Raw genomic sequence first — 12,501 nt, forward strand, 5'->3', positions numbered from 1 at the left:
GGCGAAGAAAAGTTATAGACTATATTGTGCTGTTTTTGGTTGCTTCAATTCATCAATAACACATCCAGATATAACCTTTTTTTAAACTGCCTGGAAACTCCGAAAGGTAAGACAATTACAATGATTTTTATGTTAATACTAGATACTTAATCTACTAGGTATTATTACTACTAAATTAGATTAGTTTTTAATTAATATAAATTGATATTTTAAAAAAATACGTATGATTGTTGTAATTTTGGTTCAGTAGACAGGTGTTAGTTTGTTATTTGAGATTATCCCTCTTCTGAATTAATAGAATAAAACTATTTCTTCGACCAATTTACAACTTTTATTATTCCCGCGCAAAATAAAACTCGAAACTGTTGATAAACGAAGGGCTTGCTTGCACAACGCACGCGTCGTATTTATTCGGCGTCGCGCGGTGCAACAAAGGCTTAGGGCGTGGCTTAGCAGCCTTTCGGCATCCGTTTGTACGCGCGATATGCCGCCGAGGGACTATTCTGAATGAGGTAATATAAATATTAGAAAATGAGAATTGATCTTAATTTATTTAGATCAATATTTTATTATCGTTGTATTATTTTAAGATCGTCAAAAATAAGAAACTACCATTTGAAAGGTATTTTCTTGATAGGTCAACACCTTTGTTTACATTTTGAACACCCAATTATGAATCGGAGTATAGATTATTAGAGATGCGCGGAATATTCGTTTGGTATTCGGTTTTCGGCGTATTCGACATCTTTTTTGCTATTTGTATTCGGCCGAATTATTCGGATTTGGTGCCGAATATATTCGGTTCGAGTAGGTATGTCTATTTTTGTGTATACACGACACGGTACATTACTAAAACACAAAACTTCTTGTGTAAGATTTATGTTATAGATGTTATATGTAATGTTATGTTATAGATGTAAGATTTATGTTATGTTTAAGTCAAAGAAATCCTATGACAAATTTAATAACATAAAGCAATTAAACTTCAAATCAACATTTATTTTGAAACCTAACATTTAACCTGTCTTAACCTGTCTATAACATCAGCTAATTGCCAGTGAAAGTCCCATCAAAATCAGTACAGCCATTTTAAAGATTATCCGGAACAAACCAAAATTGAAATAATATTTTTTTCGTTATAAGTACCGTATATAGCGTATATTTTATATTTTCCTTTTATGTTATATGCTCTTACAAACAGACACTTAAATTTTAATTATTTGTATAGATTCTACAGTTAGTATAGTCAACATTTATTTTAAACCTCAAATCAGTATTTCTTTTTACAACTTAAATCAAAGTTTTAATGAACACAGGTAACTGGCAAATTGACAATAATGGACACTATAAAAGAAATATTAGAACCTGTTTACGCGGCAAAACAATGAATTGGTAAACCGAATAATTCGGCCGAATATCCGGTTCGGTAAAAGTTAAACCGAATAATATTCGGTATTCGGTTATTCGCTGAAACCACTATTCGGCGCATCTCTAAGTAATATTATTATTAAATATTGTATTAAAAATTAAACTAAATATTGCATAATTTATGTTAATTTATAAGCTATCATGTCGAACATATTTCATATTTTATTGTTGTAACTGTCAAGTACCCAATTATAAGAATAGTTTTTATTACGTAATATATACATTTTAAAAAACTTAACATGCATTTTCATTCAACACTTTCTATATAATTAACTATAACATTCATTTGTTTAAATAAAAAAATACAACATTTACAAACAAAAAATTAAAAAGAAAGTCAAGTATGCAGATGTAATTAAAAAACTGTAGGCAGGCAGCCCTAACGCGTAACCTTGCCCAGCGCAACCGTAGGTATCTAATTCAAGGTCAGGGCCGAGTTAAAATACTGTATATCCTTATACTGTGGTTATATACAGTGGTCCTTGCCGGGGTCGCTGGCTGAGCGGTTAGAATACTGTAATCATGTTCTGTTCTCAAACTTTTAATAAAATTTTGACATACATTGAAACAAGCACCTCGGAACAAACAGCTGCAGATCGAATTTATAAAACAAAGAAGTGTTACCTTTTCTAAAATGCAATCAGCGAAGAACAAATTTTACCTGTTATCGGTCCTGCCAGTGGTGTCCAAAACATTTGAAAAAATGGGAAATGCAAAACCCAGCGTTTCCCAGCCTTTTTCAGTCCACGGACCCTTAGGAAATCAAGCATTTTTCATGGACCCCCTTAATAAAATAAAGAGCGAAAGAAACGCAATCCCAAATATTATTATTTTACAGGAGAGCCAAAACAAAATTTGAAAATCCAATATAAGTATGTATTTTTTTTTATAGATTAATAATAGTGTTATACATCATTGGATGCATCTTTTTAACCGACTTCAAAAAAGGAGGAGGTTTCTCAATTCGACCGTATATATATATATTTTTTTTTTTTTTTTTATGTTTGTTCGGCGATTTTTTCACGATGCCGCGACTGATCGATATGATTCATACACCATTGTATGTGGCTAGTTTCACAGGGGGTCCCATTTCGAGGAAATTTGAAAATTTCCGCCAGTTTTCTCGGAAAATTGGAAAATCCCGATTTCATATAAACTTGAATAAGTCGAGTATTTCTTAACCAATTTTAATTTTCTTTTTTTCATATGAAAGAGAGTTTCGTTGCGGTACTTTCCTACCTTAACATTAGTATGCTCTGATGATTAGAATTTAAGTTATGGGGTGGAACTCATCATCACTACCCCTGCTTTTTACATATTTTATGACAACTTACCTTCTGCCCACTCAATTCTCATGAAACTTAAAATGAACATTGAGTATCTAGGTTAACATGATATGATGGAAAATTTGACCTTCAACTCTTCAACCCTAGTAATGCAGAAGTGCCTCCTGCCTCAACCATACAAGTTAGGCATTTGGAACTTATGGATATTTAATAAAATCGATAAGTTGAGATATATGATGGAAAATTTGACCTTCTACTCTTCAACTCTGATAATGCAGAGGTGCCTCCTGCCTCAACCATACAAGTTAGCCATTTGATGCTTATGAATATTCAATAAGGTTGATAGGTAGAGATATATGATGGAAAATTTGACCTTCTACTCTTCAACTCTGATAATGCAGAAGTGCCTCCTGCCTCAATCATACAAGTTAGGCATTTGGAGCTTACGAATATATGATGAGGTCTTTAAGTAGAGACATATGATGGAAGATATGACCTTCAATTCTTCAATCCTGATGATGCAGATGTGCCTCCCATGTAAAGTATATAGAATATACATTTGTTGTAATGAAGTTGCTAGACAGAGGCATATGATGAAAAATTTGACCTTCAACTCCTTTTTCTTTTCTTAACTATTGAATTAATGTAAATTGGACCGGTTCACTCGCAGAGTTTTACCACCTAGTTTGATTTATTTACTTATCTGTTCCTACCTAACCTAGCCAATAATTAGTATCTCATAAAGCCTCGCCTATAGTGTTTCGTATTGAATTGGTTAGGTTAGGTTGGAACATATAAGACAATGTAAAACTAAGCGAGAAGGGCGCGGCAGCGCCCTGCGAGCGGGTGGGTCCAATCCGTATGAATTCAGACCTTACCTTTATTCATGATCACCTTTATACAATTTTACATAATATTAATACAAACGTTAGCATATCATCACTAAAAAGGGTGAAAAAAAAAATTTTAATAAAAAAATAAAACCGACTTCTATGTCACTACAAAGTAAAAAATAATTGAAATACATGTTGGTTTAGTACATATTTCTGAAGTCGGCGCTCATATTGGACACGCTGTTTACGCCGTTATCAAACGAAATATATACGTCGACTTCAGAATTATGTACTAAACCAACATGTATTTCAATTATTTTTTACTTTGTAGTGACATAGAAGTCGGTTTTATTTTTTTGTTAAAATTTTTTTTTAATGCTTAAAATACCGTGTGCTTAGATCACTTTTAATAAAACTGGTTTGCTGATTTTTCGTTTACGGCCTTTTTGCATTTAATGAGCGATTTATGTATGGACACCGCGGACGCCCATACATATACTCGCGGACCCCCAGGAGTCCGCGGGCCACAGGCTGGGAAACCCGGGCATAACCAATTGCACAACTTACAAAAACGTATTAATTTCTTATATGTAAAACAGTATGGTTTACGACCTAAGTGTACCTAATACTCTATCTACAGTTGTCGATCTTATCAGACCATTACTCTGAATATTAATAAGAAATAAATAGTATTATATTATTGATACACTTATTGATATTTTCACCATCAGGCCGTATCGTGGCGTACCCTTCTTCGCTTTTAATAATCACTAACGCAGTTGCTAGTAATGCAACTCGATACTCGCTAATGTGGTGTGACGCTATCATTGTATTTACGTTCACTTCTACATTGGATTCAGTGGACACTGACGGCTGATTAGGTTCTTTATGCTCCGACGTGGTCACTCGTCTTGATAAGTGCAGAAGAGAATGATGGTGCCTGTTACATACACGACACGATTGTACTACTCGACATTTCATGGCACTATGCGTCGGTGTTAGATAATTAAAGCACACATTATTGTTTTGTAACATGAATTAAATTAAACAAAATTTTGCGTTTCACAGTGAAATAAAAGCAGCTATTTAGTTGTAGCAGTTGCATTGTTGCCAAGAATTCGGGACGAAAGTATTGATTATTATATAAATTGTAGTAAAAGTGTATTATATAGTTGTAGTTGTGTAAAACACATACCACCAGGTTACGGGTTAGGTAAAGGGTTCTCGTGGGAGATATCTGAAATCGTTTGATATCTGAAATATTTGGAAATAAATTAATCATTAATCCGACTAAATGCTACGATTTAGGAACAACATTGAGAAACTATGGCTAAATACGCCAATTTGGTACCTACAGCAACTACAGCTACAATATATTATCATTAATTAGAACCGATATAATTTTGTTCAACTATTTAAGAAAAAGCTAACGTGAAAATGCATATTACTATATGCATTTTCACGTACTGAGTATATTACTGCACCTCCATTGGTCCACAAATATCTGTGTGCACTAAGTTTAGCAATTCATTACTTCTTAAACCCGTATGACTGAACGGTAAACGGCATTGCTTACCTTCACAACAGACAGTGCAAGACGACTTGGTTACGTCAACCTTCTCACTGAGACTCATACCACTCACAGCTGATGGCATTTTATTTAAATAATCTTTGTTTATGTGCCCCAATTCAGTATCAATTCTAAACTTAGCTTATATTTTTGATTTTCCTGTTCTACTATATTTGTGACCTATGTGATGTTCTACTATATTGACTCAATTCTAACTGTATCTGTTTTCAATATTTACATATTTTATATCATATAAATCTACATATTTCGTATTCTATATACTCATATCTAATCTCATATATTTTGCTTCGTTTGTCAAATTGTCCTTCAGTTTGATTTTTTCTTCGTTAACATTCTTCTGTGTTTATATCTTAAATATCTTCTTCTTTTCACGATCATCCTCTAAAAATACCATAATCTCTTAAGTGCTCTTAAGGATTTTAACAAATTCTTCAAAAAATAATCAGTAGAAAAAGACTGAGCTTTTTGTGTGACTTCTATGAGAAACGACAAACTTTTCGCTTAAGGTTGATAATTGAAGTATAGTAACGTAGACATGAATTGTTAAATTTGCTTCAACAGCTTTTTTATAGACAGAGCAATCTTGATTTAAATCTCATTATTATTTGATGTTAAATTAAATTATAATAATGAATAGTCAGTCTTCCCTCTTCTTTCATTATGACGTACATACGTTGGGACTTAACACTTTGCACATAATGAAACGCTTGCTGTTGTTTCTGAAAAACATCAGCAGTGCTGATCATAACAAGCTCTCGGACTATGTCTGGAAAAACTTCGGCCGCGGTGCTGATCATAACAAGCTCTCGGACTATGTCTGGAAAAACTTCGGCCGCGATGCTGATCATAACAAGCTCTCGGACTATGTCTGGAAAAACTTCGGCCGCGGTGCTGATCATAACTAGCTCTCGGACTATGTCTGGAAAAACTTCGGCCGCGGTGCTGATCATAACAAGCTCTCGGACTATGTCTGGAAAAACTTCGGCCGCGATGCTGATCATAACAAGCTCTCGGACTATGTCTGGAAAAACTTCGGCCGCGGTGCTGATCATAACAAGCTCTCGGACTATGTCTGAATATAATTCGGCTGCGGTGCTGATCATAACAAGCTCTCGGACTATGTCTGGAAATACTTCGGCTGCAGTGCTGATAATAACCAGCTCTCGGACTATGTCTGAAAAATCTTCGGCTGCGGTGCTGATCATAACAAGCTCTCGGACTATGTCTGGAAAAACTTCGGCTGCGGTGCTGATCATAACAAGCTCTCGGACTATGTCTGAAAAAACTTCGGCTGCGGTGCTGATCATAACAAGCTCTCGGACTATGTCTGAAAAAACTTCGGCTGCGGTGCTGATCATAACAAGCTCTCGGACTATGTCTGAAAAAACTTCGGCTGCGGTGCTGATCATAACAAGCTCTCGGACTATGTCTGAAAAAACTTCGGCTGCGGTGCTGATCATAACAAGCTCTCGGACTATGTCTGAAAAAATTTCGGCTGCGGTGCTGATCATAACAAGCTCTCGGACTATGTCTGAAAAAACTTCGGCTGCGGTGCTGATCATAACAAGCTCTCGGACTATGTCTGAAAAAACTTCGGCTGCGGTGCTGATCATAACAAGCTCTCGGACTATGTCTGAAAAAACTTCGGCTGCGGTGCTGATCATAACAAGCTCTCGGACTATGTCTGAAAAAACTTTGGCTGCGGTGCTGATCATAACAAGCTCTCGGACTATGTCTGAAAAAACTTCGGCTGCGGTGCTGATCATAACAAGCTCTCGGACTATGTCTGAAAAAACTTCGGCTGCGGTGCTGATCATAACAAGCTCTCGGACTATGTCTGAAAAAACTTCGGCTGCGGTGCTGATCATAACAAGCTCTCGGACTATGTCTGAAAAAACTTCGGCTGCGGTGCTGATCATAACAAGCACTCGGACTATGTCTGAAAAAACTTCGGCTGCGGTGCTGATCATAATTCTTACCAATTGGTAATAAATTAAGGATGATATTTTTTTATTTCGCCATGACTACTATGTCTAGTTGAATGTCTTTGAAAGTTTGAATGTTTATCTTTATATAAAATTCTCGTGTCACAATGTTAGTTACCGTACTCCTCCGAAACGGCTTTATCGATTTTCACCAAATTTTAGGTATATGCATATTCAGTAGGTCTGAGAATCGGCTACTATCTATTTTTCATACCCCTAAGTGATAAGGGTTGTTAACGCTTAACATTTTTTTATTATATGGCAACACAACGTTTGCCGGGTCAGCTAGTTTACATATAAAATGTCAAAGGAGAATGAACACGGTGGGCCAACATGTAACAAGTTGAGATATAGTCTAAAAAATTGGTCATATTTAACAAAACTCAGCTTATTTCTCAATCTGGAAGTGGAGAAATATAAAAAAATGTCTTTCATGACATAATCGATTGCATTTAAAGAAAAGAAAACCGTATATTAAATCTTAATATTATAGTCTGATTGTAATATTATAGTCTATGGAAATTATAATAACAACTCACACACGAAACTTTTGACAGTCACCATTTGCTCAATTTCAAATATCGTGTATTCTACAATATTTATTCGTTTACACAAAAGGCAAAAATAGCATGACCTTTGAGCATCCACCATCCGTGGGCGTTACAGAAAAATATATTTTTGCAGTTATCGCACTTCTGAGCTATGAAAACGCTCAGAAGGAGTTCCAGAAATACAATTTAATAAGATATTGCAAAAATCAGTTGACAATTCATAACTCAAAGCAAGAATGAATATTCTAAAAATATAAAATAGAAAAGTGGTAGTATTATTCTACTAATCCTACTATCCTACTAATATTGTAACGCCGAGAGTTTGTGAGGATGGATGGATATTTGAGTGTTCTTGTAACAAAACGGCTGATTGGATTAGAATGAAGCTTTCCAATAATATAGTTTATACATCAGAATAACATTTAAATGAAAATTTCTAAGGATATTGTTCGCGACAGCAGATATTTATCTTTTACCTGGTAGTCATTATAGCCAAAAATGTCAGTTATAAATTACTATTCTCCTTAATAATTACCATGCTTATTTTATAGTATTAAATTAACTCTTATCAAAATAAATACTTTTATCACTTTTGAAATTAAAAGTAAATAACCTTTGTTTTTTACAAATAATTTGGACGGATAGTTTAAAAGTTTTGAAGGTGGTAGACCCTTTATGGTTCGACTCCGGCAGCACCACCGCAACACCTATATCTGCCTTACAATAGCAGTGTTAAGCGCTGCTGTGTTCTGGTTTGGATGGTGTGATAAGGGAGACATACTTTTCCGAGGCGTGGTACGAGGCGGGTAGCGGCGCATCTGTGGCCGACCTCCGGTACGATTATCTAATCCGTACCTACATATATTTTGGAAATATTTACTAAGCATATAAGTATTGTATCTTTTATATGTCTTTTAGGTGTGAAGTTAGAAATGTGAAATTTTAGATAGTGTCTATTCACAACTTTATTTCATATGAAAATGCGTAATTTTAGTCACATGGACCGCATTCTGCTATCCAAATTACTAGTGTGGACTATACGGACCATATTCTAACGATTTCGGAGACATTACTGGCCGACCTTCATCGCTGCCGTGTGGCATGGTGGTGGTGAGACGTGAATCGGTAGGTATGGTGGCGTGGTAAACATTTCGACTAAATGGGGTTTCTAGGGTTGCGAAATCTAAGAATGGGTGTTCTAACCGTCCAGCTAGCGATCCCGAGAAGGGCAACTGTATGTCAAGCCCCATACGTGTGGAAACACCAAAAGATGTGAAAAGGGCTTTCAGTGCTATTATATTACATAGTGGTTACTTTAGTTCTGAGAATGACATAGACTGCGTTTATCTCGAAAATATGCATGGTTCATATGGAATAGTATAATAATTATATCATATACTTCATATTTAAAAGGAGTCTCATTATAGTTCTCTAAATACAGTTTTAGCATATTAAGTTCCTCAAGAAAGTATTACTAACAATCAGTAAACAGATAATTACTCGCAGATTTAATGCAAATAATTAATTTATAACCTTATTATCGCACAATTGTCGTCAGTTGTTTACATTTAATATCAAGTTGTGGAAGAGAGGTTTGGATACCATTACAAAAGGCATGCATTAGGTCTACAGCGTCACTTTACGATTAACCGTCGTAGAGTCAACTTACCCTGATGATGCTCCGTTTTGGAGCGAAACACGTGTTGGTGGTGGTATGTATAGTGGTGTATATTTTTTATTTTTTTTGTATATGCACGCATCCTTTGTGTGTTACATACTGCATGGTTTAAAAACTATACCATCATACATACTCTCGTATTAGTAGTAGTTGTGAAGTAGTTTTAATCATAACTTATTACCAATTTAGGTACACAGTAACAAAAAAAGTATGTAAATCCTTTTATTAATTAAATAATAATCCTATATATAGTTGAAATTGTTTAAGGTACACATTTTCAGTTATATTTATGTCATATATTTTTTGCGGGCGAAGCCGCTGGATATTTTAACCACTTCCTAAAGAAGAGAGGTTATCTATTTGTCGCGTATATACAGGGTGAATTTTTCAAATGGGTCTTGAGCGCCAAATCCGAAACTATAAGGATTAGCGACAAATTCAACCTGTATATACATATGTCAGCTCAGCTCATTTGAGTGTTTCAAATTACTGAACGTAGTTGTGTTGACAACACATTGGTGATAAATGGCGCCAGGCGTAATGGAGCCTTGGAGGAGAAGATAGACGGCCTTGTCATGACAGCACTGATCGGATATCTCCGACGGATCGTTGTAACTTAATATCGGGATGCATCTTAAGGGTGGGTTGCATCATATAACTTAAACATTTACCATTAACCAACCGTCAAATACATGGTTAAAAAATAATTAGTTGCACCATTTTAGTTGAGGTTGAAATTACGTCATAACTAATACTTAACTATAACCGCTAGAATTCGATTGGTTAAAGTTACTGTATTTGTCAACTTCCCTATCTGTCAATGTCGACTAAAAATTGCGGTGACAGCGACACAAATGACGTTAATGACAAATCAATTGATGCAACACAGAATTTTTACATTCCATCACTATCGTCAAAGTTACTGTTACATTTAACTTTAACGCAAACTTTAACCGGACTTTTGATGCAACCCCCCCTTAGAATTATTATGTTATAGATTTCATTTATTGAAGTCCTTTGTGAATTTGTGTTTGTGTAATAAAAGTGTAAAGTTCACTAAACAGTGACGTTTATCATTTGAATTGCTGATCTCTTACATTGCCCTATATATGTTTTTATTATATAAAGCAAGCAAAAAAGATATATTTAGGATACAGAAGTCGACAATAAAACAATAGAGTTTGATCATTTTTGAAGATGCTCGCCCTGTTTCACATGGGATTCCCTTGAATGATTTGTGTAATGTAAAATGTATTATTTATTTAGATTTTACTAAAAATGATGTTATTTGAAGTAATACAAAGCAACTTGGATGTAACCGTTATCTCATCTCTCTAAGTGCAAAGATAACGAAGTTATGATGTTTCGTGTAGTGTCGTATATAGACACATTGCGTGCGTCCCTGGAATTGCATATGTTCCCCGAATTTGGTAGACGCACTAGTGTGTGTCTAATTTTTTTAATTTTAACTCTTTCGCTCTGATGATGCTGGAGTACTTTCAAACTAAACCATAGGAGTTAGCCATTTTGTGATTTCATGTATGTATTAACCTTAGGAAGCAGATACATATTATGACAATTTTACCTTGAAGGTCATATCCGTCAGTTATCTCATACGGACTCTTAGACTCCTATGTCGCTAAAAAGTAAAAAATAATTTAATAGTAATTTGCAATCACGGCAATAGGGACTACTCGTAAAATGAAAATATCGATCGAAATGTTGTTAGCTTAAAAATAAATATTTTATAAGCCAATTAAGTCAACAAATATTTGAAAATCTTGTTATCTTTTTAATAATATTTGTAATCTTTTTAAAAAATCAATAGTAGAATAATAAAATTTCCATGTTCGCCCACATGATTGAAAATACACGGGATCGGCTGAAGCTAATGTGCCGTCACTTGTCTGTATACAGTAAACGTCATTTGACCTTTGATTTGATGCCTGTGTTTATTTTCAGAGTAAATAAACAACTAAATAATTTTTAACCTCTGACATTATCATAGTTTCGTAGTCAATTCTGCGAAATATTGCGTGACGTCATGTACCGACATAGGACGCTTATCGATGGACCGGCTGTTTCCCGACGACGAAAGACCGACTGTTTGAAAAATAAAATAAAAAAATATGTTTGACTTTTTAGTAATATAAGTACAACTGTTACTAACACACTAATGACATATGGATGTACCAACGTCTGAAATAAACGTATTATTATTATTATTATTATTATTATTAGTATTTAGTTCCTATAGACTTACTTTATTACAATAGTGTCTAATTTCTACACTTTAGAAATTAGAAGGAGGCACCTCTGCATCAACAGGGTTGAAGAATGGAAGGTCAAGTTTCGCATCATATATTTCTACCTATGAACCTTATGAATTATTCGCAAGGCCCAAATGCCTAACTTTTATGGATGACGCAAGAGGCACTTCTGAGTCCGACATATCCCTTTCTAGACGCAAAAAAAATAAAAAAAAAAGAAAAAAATTAAAAGAAAAAAATTAAAAGAAAAAAATTAAAAGAAAAAAAAAATGAAAAAAAAAACATTAAAATGGAAAAAAAAAATAAAAGAAAGAAAGCAAAATTAAAAAAGAAAAAATTTAAAAGAAAACAAAGAAAAAAAAATGAAAAAATAAAACATTAAAAAGGAAAAAAAAAGAAAAAAAATAAATTAAATAAGAGACACTTCGCATCATCAGGAGGTCGAGTTTTCGATCATATTACTCAAAGTTTTAATCATCAGACCGTACTCATGTCAAGGTAGGAAAGTACCGCAATGAAAATAAGGAAATTGAATTTGGCGAAAATTTCCAAATTTCCACGAAATGGGACCCCCTGTGAATCTAGCCGCATACAATGGTGTTTGAATCATGTCGATCGGTCGCGACATCGCCAAAAAAATCGCTGGACATACTTAAAAAGCGTCGAATAGATAACCTCTCTTATTTGGGAAGTCGGTTAAATATCGCGGTGTAAAAGACAAATGAACGTATCTACATTTTGTCAATTTTACAGGAGAACATTCGCCACTTCAAACTTTACCAGCTAATTAGTAGAGAAAATATACAGTTGGTGAAATAAAAATATATATTTGTTACAGTCAAAGTAATTAAATACCTATTATACACAATGAATGGTTAT

General features: G+C 34.4%; 1 protein-coding gene across 4 annotated transcripts in view; it reads right to left on the reverse strand.

The window, feature by feature from the left end:
* Nucleotides 1–12,501, reverse strand: part of LOC140751832 (protein SCAI-like) — a 194,805-nt gene that overhangs the window by 25,148 nt on the left and 157,156 nt on the right. The window lies entirely within an intron of this gene.

The sequence above is a fragment of the Epargyreus clarus genome, unplaced genomic scaffold, assembly GCF_041222505.1.
Source record: "Epargyreus clarus isolate Ecla_fem2 unplaced genomic scaffold, WU_Ecla_fem_2.2 ptg000023l, whole genome shotgun sequence".
Classification (NCBI taxonomy): Eukaryota; Metazoa; Arthropoda; class Insecta; order Lepidoptera; family Hesperiidae; genus Epargyreus; species Epargyreus clarus.